The 19,392-nt window shown below is 35.5% G+C and overlaps 1 long non-coding RNA gene across 6 annotated transcripts; it reads left to right on the forward strand.

Moving 5' to 3' along the window:
- The first annotated feature begins 3,538 nt into the window (after window positions 1-3,538).
- LOC110006997 (uncharacterized) lies at window positions 3,539-17,289 on the forward strand. Of its 6 annotated transcripts, none has more exons than XR_016054856.1 (4): window positions 3,539-4,991; window positions 11,920-12,009; window positions 14,665-14,720; window positions 15,567-17,289. It is a non-coding gene; the product is annotated as an uncharacterized LOC110006997 (long non-coding RNA). The 6 variants fall into 6 exon arrangements; XR_016054855.1 differs by having other exon boundaries at window positions 15,570-17,289; XR_016054854.1 differs by lacking the exon at window positions 11,920-12,009 and having other exon boundaries at window positions 15,570-16,929; window positions 17,028-17,289.
- Window positions 17,290-19,392: the final 2,103 nt, after the last annotated feature.

Genomic DNA, 19,392 nt, shown 5'->3' on the forward strand with positions numbered 1-19,392 from the left:
TTTTCCTATTTTATGAAATTTCTATTTCTATTCACCCAAAACTTTCTCTGATATGGATATGGTGCATATTTTTTAGAGTTGTTATGGGTAGATCAGAGTTAGTATGTATGGGGTAGAAAATTTCTTTCTAGAAAGATGAAAATTGAATTCAGCTACTCAATTCTTATCTTGACGAATAGAATAGATAATCATCTTATGATTTAGAGATATATCACATTGAATATTTGAAATTTATATTTATAAGGAGGTCATTTTATACCGAGTGATATATACAGAGTGAAAGCATTACTTCTCACTACTATTAATTTTTTTTGTACTAAGCAGTAGTTTAAAAAACGGATCGGTGACCAAGATCGGACATCCCAAAAACCTATCCGAATCGGCGAATCGGCGATCCAAATCGAGAATCGGGCCGAATCGCTCGGATTAAGCCTTAAAAAAATTCAAAAAAAATATTAAAATTCATTATAAATGTTGTTTTTAGGAATCCAATAAGAAAAGAGGATACTACATTATTAACTGTCATTGTTTTCATCAATTTATGAATATTGAGATGTTCTTTCCCTGTATGAACTTATGTTGACCATTAAATTTACGTCACCCAAAAAAATCAAAGAATTATCATGGATTAAGTATATAATCATATATGGACTACAATAAAGAGTTGATTAAATCGATGAAAACTTGGCCACTAAAATCTCGAATTGACGGAAAACCGTAATCCGCTAAAAAAACCCAAATTATTACAACCTAATTAACTATAATATTATATACCAACAGTATTTTTTATAATTATTTTATTATATAAATAATAACAAATCCAAAATATTTTATAATATCATCTAATTTAAAATGTATTAATTACAACTGTAATAAAAATAGTACACTACATGATTTATAATACAAAATTAATAAATAAAATAAAATATTTGGTTATCAATGTGGAAATTATTAGAATGCGTACCAATTTTCTTTAATTTTTTAGGTTTCTAGAATAAATTAGTGGAAGAGATTGTTAGTACTACTTAGTAGAAAGAGAGAGATTTCAAATAGTCTCATTATATGAATCCTATCTTGAAATTAATATTACTAAATTTATGTTAAAGACCATCATGTTATAAAAATAAAAAATATAATCAGACAATTTATTCCTAGGTTGTATTAAGAAATACCTTTTATTTTTTTGACAAGAAATACTTATTGTGTTATCTCTTATTTTATTTTTTAAAGAAAAATATGATACTTGTTGATTGTCTTTTTTTTTTTTTTTTTGACAAAAGAAAAAGATGTTGTACTATATTTTTTTTTGCTTGTTGTATTACTTCTTCTTTTTTTTTACAAGAAAAATTAAAAAAATGATGCTGCCAAAGTACATTTTATTTTTTTATGTTTTTTGTTTTATTTTTTTGCAAGAAATACTTGTTATGTTACTTTGTATTTTTTTTACAAGAAAAATAAAAAAATGTGTTATTATCTTTATCTTGAAAAGCCTTTTATTTTTTATTTTGTCTATTTTTTTATAACTGTATTTTCTGCCTTTGTTTATTTTTTCGACAACAAAAAACGAGGACTCGCGCGCTATGGGGTTCAAACTCAAGACCTCCCCCTTAAAATCGAAGATGTCAATCAACACCGCCACGTCACCTAATGTGAATATATTAGCTTCTATAATAATATATATGCAATCGTTTTGCTTTAATGATTTTTGTTGGAATTATCCCACATCGAAGGAGCGTTGTTTTGTTATCTACATATTCATGTGTAATAGATATTACATTGCGCATGTAGAAAGCGATGGGGCCGACATGTGAGGTGAGTTACCACGTGTGAAGTTTTTTAGGTGCCACGTGTTGCTCCCGTGAGGCGGCCACGTATAAGACTCACGATTCCAACAGTAAATCGCCCGCGGCCACGTGTAAGACTCATGATTCACTGTTAGGAATTGCCCGGTTCTCACGTGTAAGACTCGCGATTCACTGTTGGGAATCACCCGGTTCTCACGTGTAAGACTCGCGATTCACTGTTGGGAATCGCCCGGTTCTCTTTGGACACGAGCGATTCTCGATTTTTTCGTGGAACCGGCTCGGTTGCAGACGATTCCTGAGTCGAACCGGACGTGTCCGGCTCCACTCGACGAGTTTTCAAACCTTGATACTGAGTGATATATATATTTAGAGTTTTAAAATTTCTAATATTTTAAATATATCTGATTTTTTGAGCCTCATATAGATTATTGTTAGGACTCTATACGAAGAAATTCCAACGAACTAGTAAAATATATAAATTAATTTTTAAATAGTAAGAGTTAATTCAAAAGAAAGAAACAAAAAAAAAAGGAAAAAACGATTTCTTATGGGAATTTGTTTTCATCCTTTACATCCAAAGAAACCGTAGAAACTGCAGTTTGATGTAAATTATTTTAAGTCCCATAAATATAATAGTTTTTAAAAAATAAATAAAATAAAATCTACAAATTTATAGTAATTGGAAAATGAATAATAAATATTAACTATTTTCAAATAGTTTGTATATGCATACAAGCTTTAATAAGGAGAAATTATATTTAATTCCATATTTTTAAATTACTCAATTTGAAACAAGGAATTAAAAATTCAAAAAATAAAAAAAAGTGGTCAGTCTTACTTTTTTAAATAAAAGACAACTTTTTCATAGTCTTGTATCTCAGTGTCCACAGACTCTTCCAAGCGACTTGGCACGGGCTATGGCTGAGGCGAGTTCCAATGATCAACTCGACCTAGTTGAAACTTAAACAAGAAAACAAACAATTATTGTTTACAGATCACAATAGTATGATCTAGAAATACCTCGTTACATGGTCAATAGGTTTTTATGATGATATAGGTATTTTACTTATTAGATGCCCAGTTTTTTATTAGGAAATATTTCGACATAAGAATCAAAAATTTCAATAATCCATATTGTATTATTTTTTCATCTTTTATAGACTTTTAATAATTTATATTACATATTGTATTTTTTTTATTTTTAATTATTTATAGTATTTATATATATATACATATTTTTTGATTTGGGCATTTTTTCCCTGTACAAGACTCTGCTGAGTCGACTCAGATTCAGCTATGTTATTGGCTCGGGCCACGGCCAAGTCCAAGGCCTGAGCCGATTTTCAAAACATTGTTGTATATGCATGAAAAATTTAGAACGCCAACCAAACTCCTATTATCAATATATTATTTACACTATCTGAATTTTGAAAAATACAATAGTCCAATCAGGATAAAGAGTCCATTATGGTTAGGAGTCCCATTGGGTGTAGAATTAATATGGAATAAGCTTCGGGATTGAATTGTACTAGTTAGTTAGAGTTCTATTGTAATTAGGAGTCCGTTTAGATGGTCTAATTTTTTGAATTAAATATAACTATTCAGTTAAGGTGTATTGTAATAAGGATAACTGTTGCAATCCCATTAAGATAGGGAGTCGAAGAGATTAGGGTTAGGATAGCAGGCCACATAAGTACTATTTAAATTAGGGAAGTGTTTAAGTAGCAGGCGATATGTGATGAGAGACGAAAAGGCAAAGATAAAGAAAGCAGAAAAAGCGAAGATAAAGAAGGCAATTGAAAAGGGCAATACAAATGGTGCTCGAATTCATGCCCATATCGCCATAAGAAAGATGACAGAGCAACTCAACTTCCTTCACTTTGCCTCTCGACTCGATGCCGTGGCGTCTAATCTTTGTAGCCAGAGAAAGGCTATCAAAAACCAATGGCGAGCATTGTTCAGTCCCTTCAGGAGGCCTTGTCAGTGGGAAACATGGAAAAAATTTCTCTCACAATGGACAAGTTCGAGAAGCTTTTCACAAACATGGAGGTACAAGCAAGCTTCGTCCAGTCTTTGATGAAGAAAATAAAAAAAAAGAAAAATCTGCACGGAGTTTTGAGGGAGAGAGAGAGATAGACAGAAGTTAACGGATAAAAAAAAAACGATTGTTGAGAGGGTGTTATTTTATTATTGTTGTTGAGTTAAAAATACATGAAGAGGGTGTCATTTTATTATTATTATTGAGTAAAAAATACATGGTAAAAAAGATACGGGAGGTTGGACGATAAAAAAAATAGAAACCCTATGTTACAAGTAATATCATGAATCTTTTTTATGCTACAAGTAATATCATGAATCTTTGGGACTAATGAGAATCGGATAGAAACCCTAATTTAAGGTTCGTGTTAAATTCAGTTGTTTGCGGTGGAGAATATTTAGTTCAAAGAATAATTAATTATTATAAAATGTCACTGGTGTGCTTTGCATAGGAGAATCTTTAGTTCAAAGAAAAAAAAAGAAGAGGGTAGCAATATTTAAGGTAAATATTTAAAAGGCAAAGCGTTAATAGAAAGAATTGCTTTAACATTTCATCAAGTAGAATAATGTAAGGAGGGAGGTAGAAAACGCAATAATTTGAAATGCCAAAATCCGAAAATGATGGGTGGATCGATTACATGGGAGCTCAAGCGATTTTGCTATTGATGGTCCACCCTAGAAGAATTAAACCATCACAGTTGACAAGTTATTACATTTTCTGAATTACCTTAAAAAAATTTGTATAAGGGGAAGGGAGGAATTGCCCAAAACTACAATTCTGGGTAAGTTTTGAGGTATATGAAAACAAATAGATGTATTGTGCTTATGAATAAACAAAAAACTTAAAACCCCTTCTTCTCTCCTCCTCCTCCTTCTCCTCCTCCGTTTCATCATCGTCGCCACGCGATCGACAAAACAAGAAGGCGAACAACCCTACAAAGACAAAGACGAGATCCATCCCCACCCACCATCTGCAACACCAACCAAAACAAACACAACAATTATAAGAATAAGAAGAAGAAAAATTGGAAAAAGGGTTTGTATGTGAATAAAGAAAGTGGTGAAATTGGAGGGCCAATGAGAGCGTAAAGGCCAATGCTTTGATTTCTGATTATCCTTCTACTAGGATTTTTCTTTCTGTTCCTTTAGGTACCCTTTTTCCTCTTTTGATTTGCTTCTTCTTGTGTTTTGGATCTTTAGATGAATAAATGTTGTGATATTTCGGTCTCGAATTGCAGAGGGGTGTTCCAGTTGATTGTTCTTCTATTTCTAATTGCGCTACCCTTTCTTTAGGCTCTGGAATCCTTTATAGAGGATTAAATTCTTTAGAATCTAATGGAGAGGATTATATTATTTGTTAATGGAACTTCATATGTGTTTTCGATGCATGGCCTGCAAACCCTAGTGGTCTCTGTTTATGTGTTTGTTCTCTCCTTCATTGTGTTCATTGAGTTTAGTTGCGAGAATTATTTGGCCTGTAAAGGCTTCATCCCTGTGTATAAATTCGCTAGAGAAGTTGTTTCTCTGTCATTCCTAGAACAGTTTTGTTTTTCGAAGTTTCTCCATATCTATTGGTCCAATTTTCAAAGGTTTAGTGGATCTGCAAGGGCAGGAACCTGTATTTTGGTTGTATGAGTGATTGGTGCTGTGAAGCATCAGCCATGGGTGTTTAAATGTGAAATTAACTGAGTTGTTGTGATTTTTCTGTTTAGAATTCTTGACATAGGAGGAATTGCGATTTTTTTAGGCAGAAGATGCCAAAAGCTGAGCAGGGTTGTGATGGTCCAGCCTAGAAGAAGCCCCCTTACTGAGGCAATTAGAAAGATCTTATCTTTCTAGGAACTGATCGTCATTGTGAAAGAAACCATTTTTGTGGTAGTTCACTCTGAAAGGCATTAACGCTTTCTTAGATTACTCATTTTAGTAGTTTTCTGATGCTCTGCTTCCAGGAAAAGGGAAAAACATATCATAGAGATCTCTGAAGAAGAGGTTTTGATTACTAGAATCACTGTTCGTATTCATATTTGTCCTTTTTTATCTTAATAAACCTATCTAAAATTCCTTGAAACGGTTGTACGAAGTGGTGTTGTAATGGTGAGTGGAGATTGTTTTTCAACTTGTCTGCATCGGTCAATCGAATCACTTTGTGAACCTACTCTTCATCCGCTGCATCAGTGTTGTGAGCCTGTTCTTACTCCGCTGCATCATGTGGAATTTGACTGCTATAAACTTTTAGTAAGTACATAGATATCCTTTGGAAGCAGCAATTACCCAAAATATAGACTGCGCAACTCAAGAAATATGTCAAAGACCTCCAAAAGAGTTGATGTTTCCTAAGGAGCCATTGTTATCTCTATTTCAACCTATTCAAGCTGCTGTTTATGGAACATCCATGGCATATCTCCTTTCCATATTGACCTTGCCGAAGTCAGTCATTCAATGCTTTTCCCTCCAGTCCCTTATTGATATCTTATGTACTCTTACCAAATTATCCAGGGTTACTTGAAGGCTATGAGGAGAAATATTACTGTACTTGTCTTTTTCTCACCTTTCTTGCTCTAGACACCAAGTTATAGTGAGGAACTTTGCTTGGAGGGACTGCATAATCTTTCATTGTGGGTGCAACTCATTGAGATTCTCGACTCAATGATGCTACTGTACCTCCAACTGTGCGCGTTGTATAGAAAATACTGAAAACTGTCTGACCTTGTTGCACATTTGCCTACCTGTGTTGTCGTGAACTGAATCCATCATAATGGGTACCCATTCTCTTTGGTTAATCCTTGCAGCTAGGCTTTATGAACTGCACACACAAGCACCACATCTTCAATTCAGATAAAAAGCCTGAGAGCATCATCTTTCTAACTTTTTTATGGTTATGCATTTCAGCAGGGGCTCCAATTTCGCTGAGTGAAATCATGTCTTTGAATGATGGGAACTAACTAATCCATTGGTTATCTCTAAAGTTACCTAGACTGTTATGTTAACTGTAGGTACTTCTAGTCTTCTACTTACTTAGAATAGACTGTTATGTTAACTGTAGGTACTTCTAGTCTTCTACTTACTTAGAACAATGCACATCCATTGGTGACAATAGACAATTTTAGTGCTACCATTGAAGAGCCTTTTTCTGAAACCAGGTCCCTGACTATCGAAAAACAAGGCAAAATGGATACCTTCAACAAGCCACTTGCTAAAAACCAAGCTAAGTGAATAAGTTACAATCTTTAAATAACAGTTATGACCATTTTTAGCCTTGTAAAACCACTGTAAATAAACTCAAATACCAACCCTTTATGGGACAATTACATATAAGCAAGACTAGCTTATGAATTACACTTTCATAGCACAAATTACATAAACTATGTCCCAAAACTTAAATACCACATGCAACGAATCTAAACAAAATTTTAAGGAATAAAATCAACTAAACAGGGAATTAGAATGCCAAATTAAAATAGGGAAGCCATGTTTCAAACCCCCTGTGTTGGGGCCATACAATCGGGTCCTATAAAGACTTAATTTTATCCCTTCGGATTGTACAAAAGTGGTTCAATCTCACAAGAGTGTCTAATCCAAATGAGAAGCAATTACACACCTTAAAATCACTTCTTAATATCTCAACACATTAGCATTATCATCCAAAACAGAATGCAAAAAGTTTGAATCGAATTGGATAAAGAACAAGAGAGTTATGGCCATACTACACATGGTGGTCTTTCAGACCACCAAAACAGTTTCGTATGGAAAGATTATGAACCCCTATAGGTAAAAACGTGATGAAAAAGTTCTAAAAATTGAGTGACACTCTGAGACTAAATTATTTGATGGATTTGAAGCAAAGTAATCAATGGATGCTATGCGTGATCATAGATTCTCATGCATATAGGCTATAACTCATGAAGGACCACACTATGAAAAAGCATGATGAAAAAGATGATCAAATAGGGATTCTAAGATTAATGAAACTTTTGTAAATTCAAAACTCCAGCAACTATAGATTCCAAGAATATGATCTTATGAGAAAAGAAAATTAAATGGAGTTTACCTTGATAAATGCACACTATGCAAGCATAAGAAAGGAGGACCACCATCAAAATCACCATTAATGGAACTCTAAAAGCTCTCTCTCTTCAATTTTCTCTCACAAAACCTTAGAAGAAGGGAGGGGGGCAACAATTTTCTAAAATAGTTCAAGAGTTGAGATAGTTAGGGTTTGAGATTTCATGATGTGCTTTTATAATATGGGTGTAACTTTGGACTCAATCAACACCCTTGAGAGGCTATCCAAAGGCACATGAGAGGCTAATGTACCTAATCACCCATCCCCATCCAACCATTATGATGAAGGGATGGGATTTCACACTATTATCACTCACCCTAACCCTAAATTATGCCACTTTTATCATTTTGTCCTTGGCCCATGTTTTTGTTTCAATTGTATCCAATATGGCCTTACAAAAATACCTTTAGTTTTTTTTTTAATAGTGTATTAGAGTAGGTAACCACAAAGGCTAAAGGGGAAAGAAGTAATTGGCAAAGCTCACACATGTGGAGATATTCTACTTTATCAAAGCCAATCACTTTGTAGATCTAAAATTTCAAACCAATCAATTTAAAGATAATGTCTCCTTCACACATTTGTGTGAAGATATTTTTTAACTCAAATTTGAAAATGATTTTCTCTTTAATATCAAATAAATTAATTAATTAAACTTCACACATGCAATTGTGTGAGTTAATTAAGACATGTGATAAAAATGGGGCCTTAAGTTATAACATTATATAACAAAATATAACAATATATAACAAGACACCATAACACAAACCCTTATAAAACAAGCAACCAATTGCCAATTTGGTCCCTCGCTTAGGGATCAGCGCACAGCTGGGCGGTGATCCTAAAGTGAGGCGTGGGGTGCCACGTGGCAGCCTTATGGCCACTCGGACGCCACATGGCACTACCAGATCAGGACTAAAGTGGAATTTGAGTCAAATAATTTGAAAAACCTCATTTTTTTAGCAAATAAAATTTTCAAAAATTCTTTAAAATTCACAATGAATATTTAAAGTATTTTTGAGCAATTATTAGGTTTTTCTCATCATTATAAAATCGGACAAAAGGTATAGTGAGATCTCAAGCTTAATAACTATAATTATTGGAGTACTCCATGGGGCTAGTCCCGAATGATGTTCCGTCGAGTCTCAGATCGACCCAATAGACCTATGTTCCACAGTCTAAAGCAGGGACACATAATTGGCCATATCAAAGCCGTTGAGCCAAAACTTCTAATCGTCCGGCTCTCAATGGATTATAGGTGTACCCCTGTGGGACATGATCTAACTCAATTATAGGGGTCCTTTCAAAGCATATGTGCACTAACTCTTCCAAACTCGAATAATGCATTTGGAAGAGTGGCTTCCCGTACGAAATGAAAATGTACATGCCATGTAATGGTCTCGTGTCAGGATACGGACTTATGTCCCATAAGTCTTGACCATTCCATACATGGTGAATACTCAATAAGTACTCGTGTTCTATTTTTTTCGTTTGGATTCTTCAAGCCCTGGCCGATTGCAGCTGAACATGAGGTTAACATAGAAAATCCTGACTAGAAGGTGACCCTCACACCTCCTCGAGAAATTGCTTTCTCAACACATGAACTCTCTATGCCTCATGCGTACTCGGGGTAAAAGAATCTGGGCTCCATTTCGCAAGACATCAAGATTTCAATCTCTCAATCGCTTCCACTGAATGAGAGATTATTGGAATTTAGGCCTTGATAGGTCATATTTCCAACAGTCCCTACACCCAATTACTTTGAAAAATAGACTGTCCATCTACATCTACTGTGTTGTTGCTCATGATCTTCTGCTGATATTAGGTGCCTGTTCCCAGTTACCATATGCTCCTTTAACCACCTCTGTTTGGTCCGCTAGAGAACAACAAAGTTGAGCTTGATCCACACAAGGATCATATCTTGGAAAAATCAAATCCCATGTACAGCCTGCATTGTCCAGCCTTCATGGCCAACTAGGTTAAGGTTCTGCTTAGCATCCAAGTAATTTTGCTCTGTTTCCTGATATTTTCTTTATGCAGGACAATCATAAGTCTTTCTAGCTCAGATATGGTTTAGAAGTATCAACAATTTCATAGCAAATACTTTTGGTTAGATAGACACCAAAAAGAAGTTCCCCACCTATTATTGGTTGATCAAGAAATATGATGTTGCTTGAGATTGAAGACAAATACTTGCATGGCTTCATAGATTAAAAATGTATAGGAGTCCACGATGCAGACACCCTGGCCAAAGCAGCAGCTACCGGTGAAGGACTTCTTTGATTTTGAATGGCTCTCTTCGTGAAGGACTAGTATTTTCGGATGGGTTTCGTTTTGTTGGTTGCCTTGTTCTCAATGTAACCCTTTAAAAGATGGCCTTTTAATTCTGTCTCCTCTCCTCCCTCTTCTCTCTCTCTCTCCCCCCTATACCTCTGCAAGCTTCCTGTGACTAGGTGCTACTATCTTATCTTGTTGGGACCCTTTACTCTCTATAAAAGTTAACATTCTAAAAAAAAAATGAATAAAAGTTTGGCTGATGTTGGGTGTTGTGTGTAGTACCCAGATCTATAAGTACCATTATAGTGTTCCAACTAGTTCGTTGAGCTTATGTTATGGGTCACATTCTGGGATCTCCCAACATAGGTGGTGATCCTGCTTCGGAATTTCGCTCTGGCCCTCTAGGAAAGGGATCTCGACTTTTAAAGTTTGGGATTTTGATTCCCACTATTAGGGATCCTGATTCCTACTGGTAGGGATCTCGATCTCAACCTTAAAGACCAAGACAACAATTAAACTGATGATTTTCTTTATTTATAGCCAGCTAGCAACACAATTATAGTTTTAATATAGTTCCATTGCTTATTTATTATAAATAAAGAGACCTTTAAATAATATATATAGTCCTAGGATATACATACTCTTTAAGGTTGGGAGCAAGTTCCCCAAAAAGGTTGGGATCATGATTCTAAAAGGTCGGGATCAAGATCCCGAAAGTGTTGGGATCTCAATCCTTAACATATGCATTATACGAACATCACTCCTAACCATAGAGATCTTGTAGTATTTCACGATCCCCCAATCCTGGTTCTGATCCTAACAATTATGTTATGGGCATTTATTAGATGGAAAAGTATAGCCTCCACATCATGTAAACACTTGAATGGTGCACAAGCACCCTTTCAATGGTTTAGATTGAATCTGGGCTAACCTAAGGGCCATAAATTGATTTTGTCTTTTATTTTTTATTTTGTTCTAGACTTTATTCACATGAAATTGGGATGTACATGCATCTTCACGAGACCATACTCAATAAAAGTGAAAGAAATAATTCAACATAATTGACCAAAATACCTTGAAACATTCATAGTTATTTTGTGTCAATTTTTTACTTTTTTTTTTTTTGTGTTTTTATTTGGTACGCCTTTGTTTGATGCATGGACGTCCCAATTTTCATGTGGATAAAATTTTGTATAAAAAAAAACGATTTTGCCTCTTGTTAGGCCCAGATTCAATCTGAACTTTTGAAGGGTGCTTGAGCACCCTTCAACCGTCCACAAGATGTGAATGCTGCATGATCCCTTACTAGATTTTATGCCATTCCAACAACAATTTCTATCATGAGCTAAGAGTGTCATACGTTCATGAGAAGATATCAAGCAATTGTATTTTGGTACTACAAATCAATTCTAGCTGTTGGCAATTTTCATGCCGTTAGAAATCCAATGAAAAGGAAAAAGCAGTATCCATGTCAATGGATCATTCAATGAAATGGTATCAGATAGTAGGCATCTTGCAATTTTGTTCTTGAAAGTTTACTTGGTTAAAAAAAGGGGAATCTTGGGTAAGAGGTTCTGGTCTTAGATTTGATAGAGCCTTTGCCATTCAAGAATGGGTTAATGTGATGAAGATGCCAAAATTTATCATCTGGCTCAAATTAGCACTATTTAATTGAGCTGTTTATTTTTCTTTATCCATTAACATCTAATTCAATGCTGTGTCATACATTTGAATTTGAAGCATAAAAGATGTCTACTGCCGAAAACACTTTCTCAGAAGATGGTAGTGGTGGGTGATAAATTGAACCTTTTATCGAGAAAAGGTGAACAGGTAACGTGATTTTGGATTGCCTTTTTTTACATCCCATAGATGAATCAAGTTTAATGTTAATTTCTTTCAGCATTCATAGTTATTCATTGTGATGCTTTACACTAAAGTCTTCAGTTTTCTCATAGATATAGAGAGGTTTGAAAATGATGCAAGTAAATTTCAAGAGGAAAGCTGAATTTAAGGTTTTTATTTTTATTTTAAATTTAAAGCACGGAATTGTGTTTCTTAGTTGTTACGGGCAGGGTGTTCAAATTTTTTTTTGTTTAGGTTTAACATGGGTCTTTTTTTAAGATCTCGTTAGTTAGGTTCCTTCAATTTGGTGGGATAACTATGTAGGTCAAGTTGAGTTTAAGGCTCACGTGAGGGTGCAAGATTATAGGAAAGAAAGAAGAAAGGAATTAGGGAGAAGTGCAGAAGGGATAATTTGAGTCCTTGTTACGTGGGAAAAGAGAGAGGTATGCAAGATGTCGGGTGGGCGGGAGAGAGAGAGAGAGATTTGGAAGTTAATTTTTTTTAGTTTGTACATTTAGGAAGGACATTTCGGAATGAATACATCAGAGGGAAGTTTTATAGGACGACTATAAGACTAGTCATGCTTTATGGGATGGAATGTTGAGCAGTCAAGAAACAACATATTCATAGAATGAGTGTAGCTGAAATGAGGATGTTTAGATGGATTACTGGCAAGACAAGAAAACATTGGCTCCAATAAGCAATAAGATAAGGAAAACTAGACTTAGGTGGTCTCAGTGTTTTAAAATGCGGCCGCATCATGCGGGATGTGCTCGCATCCGCATAAAAAATAGGCGCATTTGCGCTTTTGACAAATGCGGCCGCATATGCGCCACATCAGGCCGCATCGTAGCCGCATCCCACATAGGCCGCATTGCACTGCATCCTACTGCTACAGTGTCCACCAAAATTTTTTTCTGTTTTGCCCCTCGGGGAGGGGTAAAATGGTCTTTTTGACGATCCAAATGTTGGGAAAACTGTTTGGGGGGGGGTATTAGGGGCCCTAAATGAAGATTTTTAGCCACTTTGTGGCTTTTTTTGCATTAAATCGAGGTAAAAAAAAATTTAGGTGGAAATATGCTTTTCATTGAAATCTTCGATTTGGCAGTTGTTTGGTACTTGGATGTTTAGTGGATGCCTTTGATAATTGATTTGGAGATGTTAGGATGAATTTGTGATAAGAAATCAGGGGTTTCAGAGGTCGTGAAGAAATCGAGCAGTGCTTCGCAGAGTCGGTAAATTTTTTTTCTTTCTTGTACAATATTACTATTATACATATTTTTGGGGCAATATCTTCTTCCCAATCTTCTAGTAATAAGGATCCGGCTTGGAAATATGCTAAACTAAAAAATCCCAAAGATAGACATTGTGTGATATGTTTGCTCTGTGGAAATACTTATATGGGTGGATAACTGGATACAGAATCTCCGACAGCTGATAGTTTTGAAGTCAATCATTAAACTAAAATATCTACTATCACATAAATTACCTTTATATTTTTTTCTATGTAATCACTTATTTTTTTAGATTTTTTAGAATTTTTTTACATTTATTGACCGCATCATTGCGATGCACCCGCATCCGGGCCGCATCGCCACATCATCCCCCCACCGCATCAGGGCCGCATCCCGCATTTTAAAATACTAAGTGGTCTGGCCATGTGCAGCGTTGACCTAGAATAGAACCGGTTAGGATGGGCGATTTGGTTCAAGTGGAAGGCTCTAAAAGGGTTAAGGGAAGGCCCAATGGAATATGGATGGAAGTAGTGAGAAGAGATATGATGATGGTCTGACTGAGAGTATGGCCCTTGATAGAGCGGAATGGTGGAACAAAATTCATGTAGCTGATCCCAAATGGTTAGGAAAAGGCTCAGATAATGATGATATTTAGGAGGGACGTTCCCCTGAGAGATTTGGACTTGATTATTTTTGTGAAGAGTATTTTTTTATGAATGTTCTTCTTTCCTTTGGAGTGGTTTACAGCCAGTTGTTATTATCCTTTGTTGCTATTCATTGGCTTGTTCTAAGATTGAAAGAAGACCGGATTTAATTTCCTGTACTCCTTTCGCATCAGAAAATAACATTTGGTAGTTTGTTATATATCTATTTTGTAAGCTGACATGATAGTTTATTCATAAACAAATAATTAGCGATGTGAATAATTGGTGGGTGAACAAAGAGATCTACAGAGTTTTCCAAAGCCCATGCATTTCAAAGTCACTTTTGGTTGAAGTTTTTGTTTGTGTGTTGGGAGAGAGGGAGAGAGGGAGGGAGAGTGTGTGAGAGGGGCCATAACCACAAGTGTCCACACATTTAAAGTAGGTTATAAAGTATATTGTATGGCATATATGCATATGTATTGAATGTCAGGCAAAATTGTAATCTGGTTTCTGTCATTCTTCTAAAGGCATGTGCGATTTTTCCCATTATTGTGGAATTGTGATAATGTATGTAGCAAATCCTAGGACTCCTAGTTATCATTTTGATTCCCTCAGTTTAGAGATTTAATCCTTTTTATTTCATTTGATGAGTTCCTCTTACTGTGGAAATATTTGGTTGGGATATTGGTTGAGCTTCAAGGTTGTCATTTTATTTCTAACCATAAACGGTTATTTCATTTCTTGACTTTATCACCCCTTCCCAGGGAAACTTTCAAGGATATGAAGATGCGATTCATGACATTTGTTTCAGTTGTACATGGTAAATTGACTCTCTCTTCCGCATCTCATAGTTTATGTAGATCATGATTTTCCGTAAGTTGGTGCCAGACCTTACTGACTTTTCCAAAAATGTAAGGTGTACCTCTCTCTCTCTCTCTCTCTCTCTTTCTCTCTCTCTCTCTCTCTCTCTCTCTCTCTCTATATATATATATATATATATATATATATATATATATATATATATGTGTGTGTGTGTGTGTGTGTCCCTGTCTCTGTCCATCCTCTCTCTGCCCCTCCCCCCCCCCCCCCTTCTCTCTCACAGCCATTAATTGAGCATCACAGCTCGAAAACTCAAAAAGTCGATTAGAATATCAATAAAATTTCACACCACCTTTTACAATAGACACATAATAGTCTCTTAATAAGTACATGAAACACTAAAATTAACTTGAGATCCAAGTAAACAATTTAAGTCTACAATACTCTTAAAAAATATTAAAATTTTCAACAATAGCCATGTAAATAGTAATCCGTGAAGAGTGCCTGTGAACAGTATTTATGAATAGTAACAAGAGAATAGTAAATAAATAAAAAAAATAAAAATCATGTGCTGGAGACATCATCAACAGGAGTCCATCAATCACCCCTGGTTAGAAGAAGAACTTGTCCTCGAGTTCTTTATGAGATCCCTTCTATTTAAGATTGATGTTCTACATGCTTTGCAAACCCTTTGTACTTTTGACCTCAGTACCTCACTTTTGGTAGTTGGTGGTTAGTCCTACCATTTGCTTTGGCACTCTTTCATTGGATCTTATTATATTGCCTATAAGGTTGAATAAATTCCTTCACAAAGTCTTTATGTTCGCTGCGTCATGTGGTATCAAAGCAGGCTTGATCATGCTGGATTAGAGATTTGATAGCTGCACAAGTTCCTCGAGTCCTTAGTTGCACAGTGGACAGCAGGTTTGACTCAAAGGTTGGATTGACTGATGGATCCATCGAGTTGCAAACCTTGAAGGCATCTTTGGTGAGTATGAGTTGCATGAGATTTGCACCAACTGCCCCACAATTCATGGATATTTTCTAGAGACTTCATAAGACAATCCGTTTGTAGGTGTCTTTTTGGGTTGCAAGACTGAATGACTACTTGTTGACATAATTGGTAATCCTATGTATGACAAGGATCCAAGTGAAGAACATGATCACTACTTGTTGAGATAATTGGTGAGCCTTTGTATGATAAGTATTCAGATGAATAACATGTGATCAAAGAGGTATATGATGAAAATCTTATTTTTTAATTTTGAACAGGATTTTAAAGACATCTTATCTGAAGATGATTGCTATCCTCTTGATCATTTTTGCAAACAAAACACATATTAACTAAAATCTTCCCTCTCTTCCTCAACTTATCCACCATCTATCCATCGATAATCTCCAAAGGAAATCCTGCACCTTATCTAATATCGCCCATTTCCAAATCTCTGCCAATTCTGGTCTTAACCCCCTGTACCTATCAACTGACAACTAATGATACAATGATTTCATTGTGAAGAGATCTAATCAATAACAAGGTATGACACTCTGTTATATCGACCTCTAAGATTCCATGAAGTCTGAAAGTCCCCACCCTAAACATCTCTAACCACAAAACTTGATTCTCCATGAATCTGAACAGATATGGGAATCTGAATCTCAAGGCCTGATCTCCTAACCATTCATGGTATAAAAAAAGAATACTCTCACCACACCCAAGAATGTACCTAACATTCCTCAAGAACAGCAACCACAATGAAGATCCCTTTCCAAATAAAGGAACTCTTATTTATACATCTCCCATCCCCAATAAGAGATGAAGATCTATCAACGCCAAATTTCGCTTGCAAAACTTGCTTTCACAATTGATTGTTCCCTTGAGTGCATCTCTATATGATTTACGGTTCAATCTTTAAGATATTTTTCAAGCTCATCATCATCTAAGCCTTATCCCAATTATTTGGGTTCAGCTACATGAATCATGTTTCTTCATTCTTCTCTATAATGGGCCATACTCTAAGTAAAAGCAAAAATAACCATATCTTTTCTCACTACTTTATTCATGTCCTTTTGGGCCTTTCTCTTGCTCTTTTGGAGACTTTCACTTGAATCAAATCGCATCTCCTTAATGGTGTTGTATAATCTTAGAGATATTGTTAATATGGGTAAACCAAAAAGAAAGATTGTGGGGGGTGGAAAGCTCCAATTCACAGGTTAGTGAAACTGAATTTTGATGGTAGCTCGGTTTGCAATCCTGGACCTCCGGGTGTTGGTGGATTGATAAGTGATCACATGGTTTTGATCTTGCCAGTTATTCAGGACCGTTTGGGGAGGTTTCGGCGAATGAGGTGGAATTGAGATCTCTTTAACAAGCCTTCATGCTCTCATCGATAATGGCCTGGGGAATATTGTGGAGATCAAGGGTGGCTATGAATTTTGTCAGCTGGTGTTGAGCTGAATGGAATGTTCCTTAGACTCTGAGATCTATTTTTTTTTACTACTGTGAGAGGATTAACACTTCTTTTTCATATGTTTATTGGGAATTAAATATGGAGGTTGATGATTTAGCCAAACAAGGAGTCGGAAAGGTGGAGGTGCTTGTGCATATTTCTTGATTTCTTTGTATTTGTTTTGCGAGTTCGTTGTAGTTATGTTGTTATAATTATGTTTACTGATTAACAAAAATTTTGGAATGACTATGACAAGAAAAAGAACCATACACATTTTTGGTGCGTTACATATGGTATGCTGCAGGGGTTTCTACGTCCATTTCCGGTAATAACTGGCCACGGTTAAGCATGCTCTGGTGAATATTCATCAGCGGGAAACATGCTTAATCGTGAAGACATCCACCACGAGAATGGACGGAGCATGCCTCTGTGGCGTACCTTAGACCCCTATAACAATGGTGTATAATATGCTTGTGTACATTAGTGCATTCCAAACATTTATGGTATGTGAATATGTGATACACAGCTGGGTTTTCTGCTGGTCCCCAACAGGTGGAAGGAAAGTAATATGACTGGGCAGTTACGCTTGATCTCTTCACTTTCTGTTGCCGACAAACATTGACGGTGTGACCTGTCGTGTCACATATCATTCATAGGCTATGGATAATAAATACCCTTCATAAGCCAAATATATCTCCCCTTCATTTTTTCTAAGAACGGGGTTTTATTCCAGACGCACTTATTCAAATGCATCAGCTTTCAATAAAGTATCATGAATTTTGGACTTAAAAACTTTGGTTAATGTTAACCAACACCATGACAATCAATCTAAAAACAAAAAGAGAAAAGAAAATCAATATTAATAAAAGACTAATTTAAATTTTACTTTTGGACTTTTTATTTTAATTCTTAGTCGACAATCACACCTACACTAATTTTTGAGCTGCAAAAATCATGGGACTAGAGCAGAAATATATCTAGACTGGCTTAAGATGTGTTTAGATCCGAAATGGATATTTGAGGGCATGTTTATCATTTTTAAAATCTACTTCTAAAAACAAATTTCACAGATATTTTTAGCGAATTGGAAATATATTACATATCCCTACCCGTCCGTATGAAATAGATTTTGTACAAAACGTAGCTTATTTCTATGACGATGGCTCATTCCTTAAAAATTGGGTGGAGCCGCTTTCTCATCCTAAATATTGCGCTTTAGGATCGATTTTTTTAAAGAAGATCACATTGAATAATATATCATTAGTTTTTTCCATTTTTATAAATACTTACTTATTATAGATCTCTCTCTCATGTTTTATAGTTGTAATTTCCAATATTTTGTTTTCTTAATTTGAGCATTTTAAACAGAACAAAGTTTGACTTCGATGTATGGTGGGCTGATGGGTGATTTGAAATTTGCTACCATTACTGATTACAAGGTAGCATTAGTGACTGCAAAAAAGTTTCGATACCATATGATTTCAAATTTCAAATTTCTTTGTGATATTTTTTTGTCAAATTGTAATCGACCAAGTGACAATTTAGTCAATTGCCATTTGTTGCTTGTGGGTGTTTGATTGGTTCATTTGAAATGCAATTTGTCGTGTTGTGGAGTGAAATGGTGGTGAAAATGACGGTGGTGAGCAGGTCGAGTGGTAATAGTGATGGTTGTGCAGTGGTGGTGGTGGTGGTAGCTGTGTGATGTGGGTGTGTAGTGCTGGTGGTGGAGTTGGTGTGGCAGTAGTGGTGGTGACGGCAGCTAGGTAGTCTGCCGTCACTGGTGGAGTAGGGGTGGATAGACAACAACATTGGTGGTGGTGGTGGTTGTGGTGGGGGGAAAGAGAGAGTTTGATTATTATTATTTTTCTGTTGACTACTTTGCATTGTTTTTGCGAAAAAATCATTCTTGAGGCTCAATTGGAACCAAGAATCAATTCATATTTGAAAAATGAAGAGGTCAAATGGTTGGTGAGAAATTTCCAAATTAGGAAATCAAGTGATACATTTAAAGTACCATACTTAAGGTTCATTTTTAGCTTTAGAGAAAAAAAAAAATCGGCATCAAACATAATTTGGGGCTGAAGATTATTTTTGGTTATAGAAAATTTGGTGGTACAAAACGGAATAAGATGCTGAATTCTAGACTTTATAACTTAGGGTGTACAATATAACCCAAAAATGGTAGGTAAAGTGCAATGAAAGTAAGGTGGAAATCACTGTGAATTA

This window comes from Amborella trichopoda, chromosome 4, assembly GCF_054954075.1.
Source record: "Amborella trichopoda isolate Santa Cruz 75 chromosome 4, AtrichopodaSantaCruz75HAP2 v2.0, whole genome shotgun sequence".
NCBI lineage: Eukaryota > Viridiplantae > Streptophyta > Magnoliopsida > Amborellales > Amborellaceae > Amborella > Amborella trichopoda.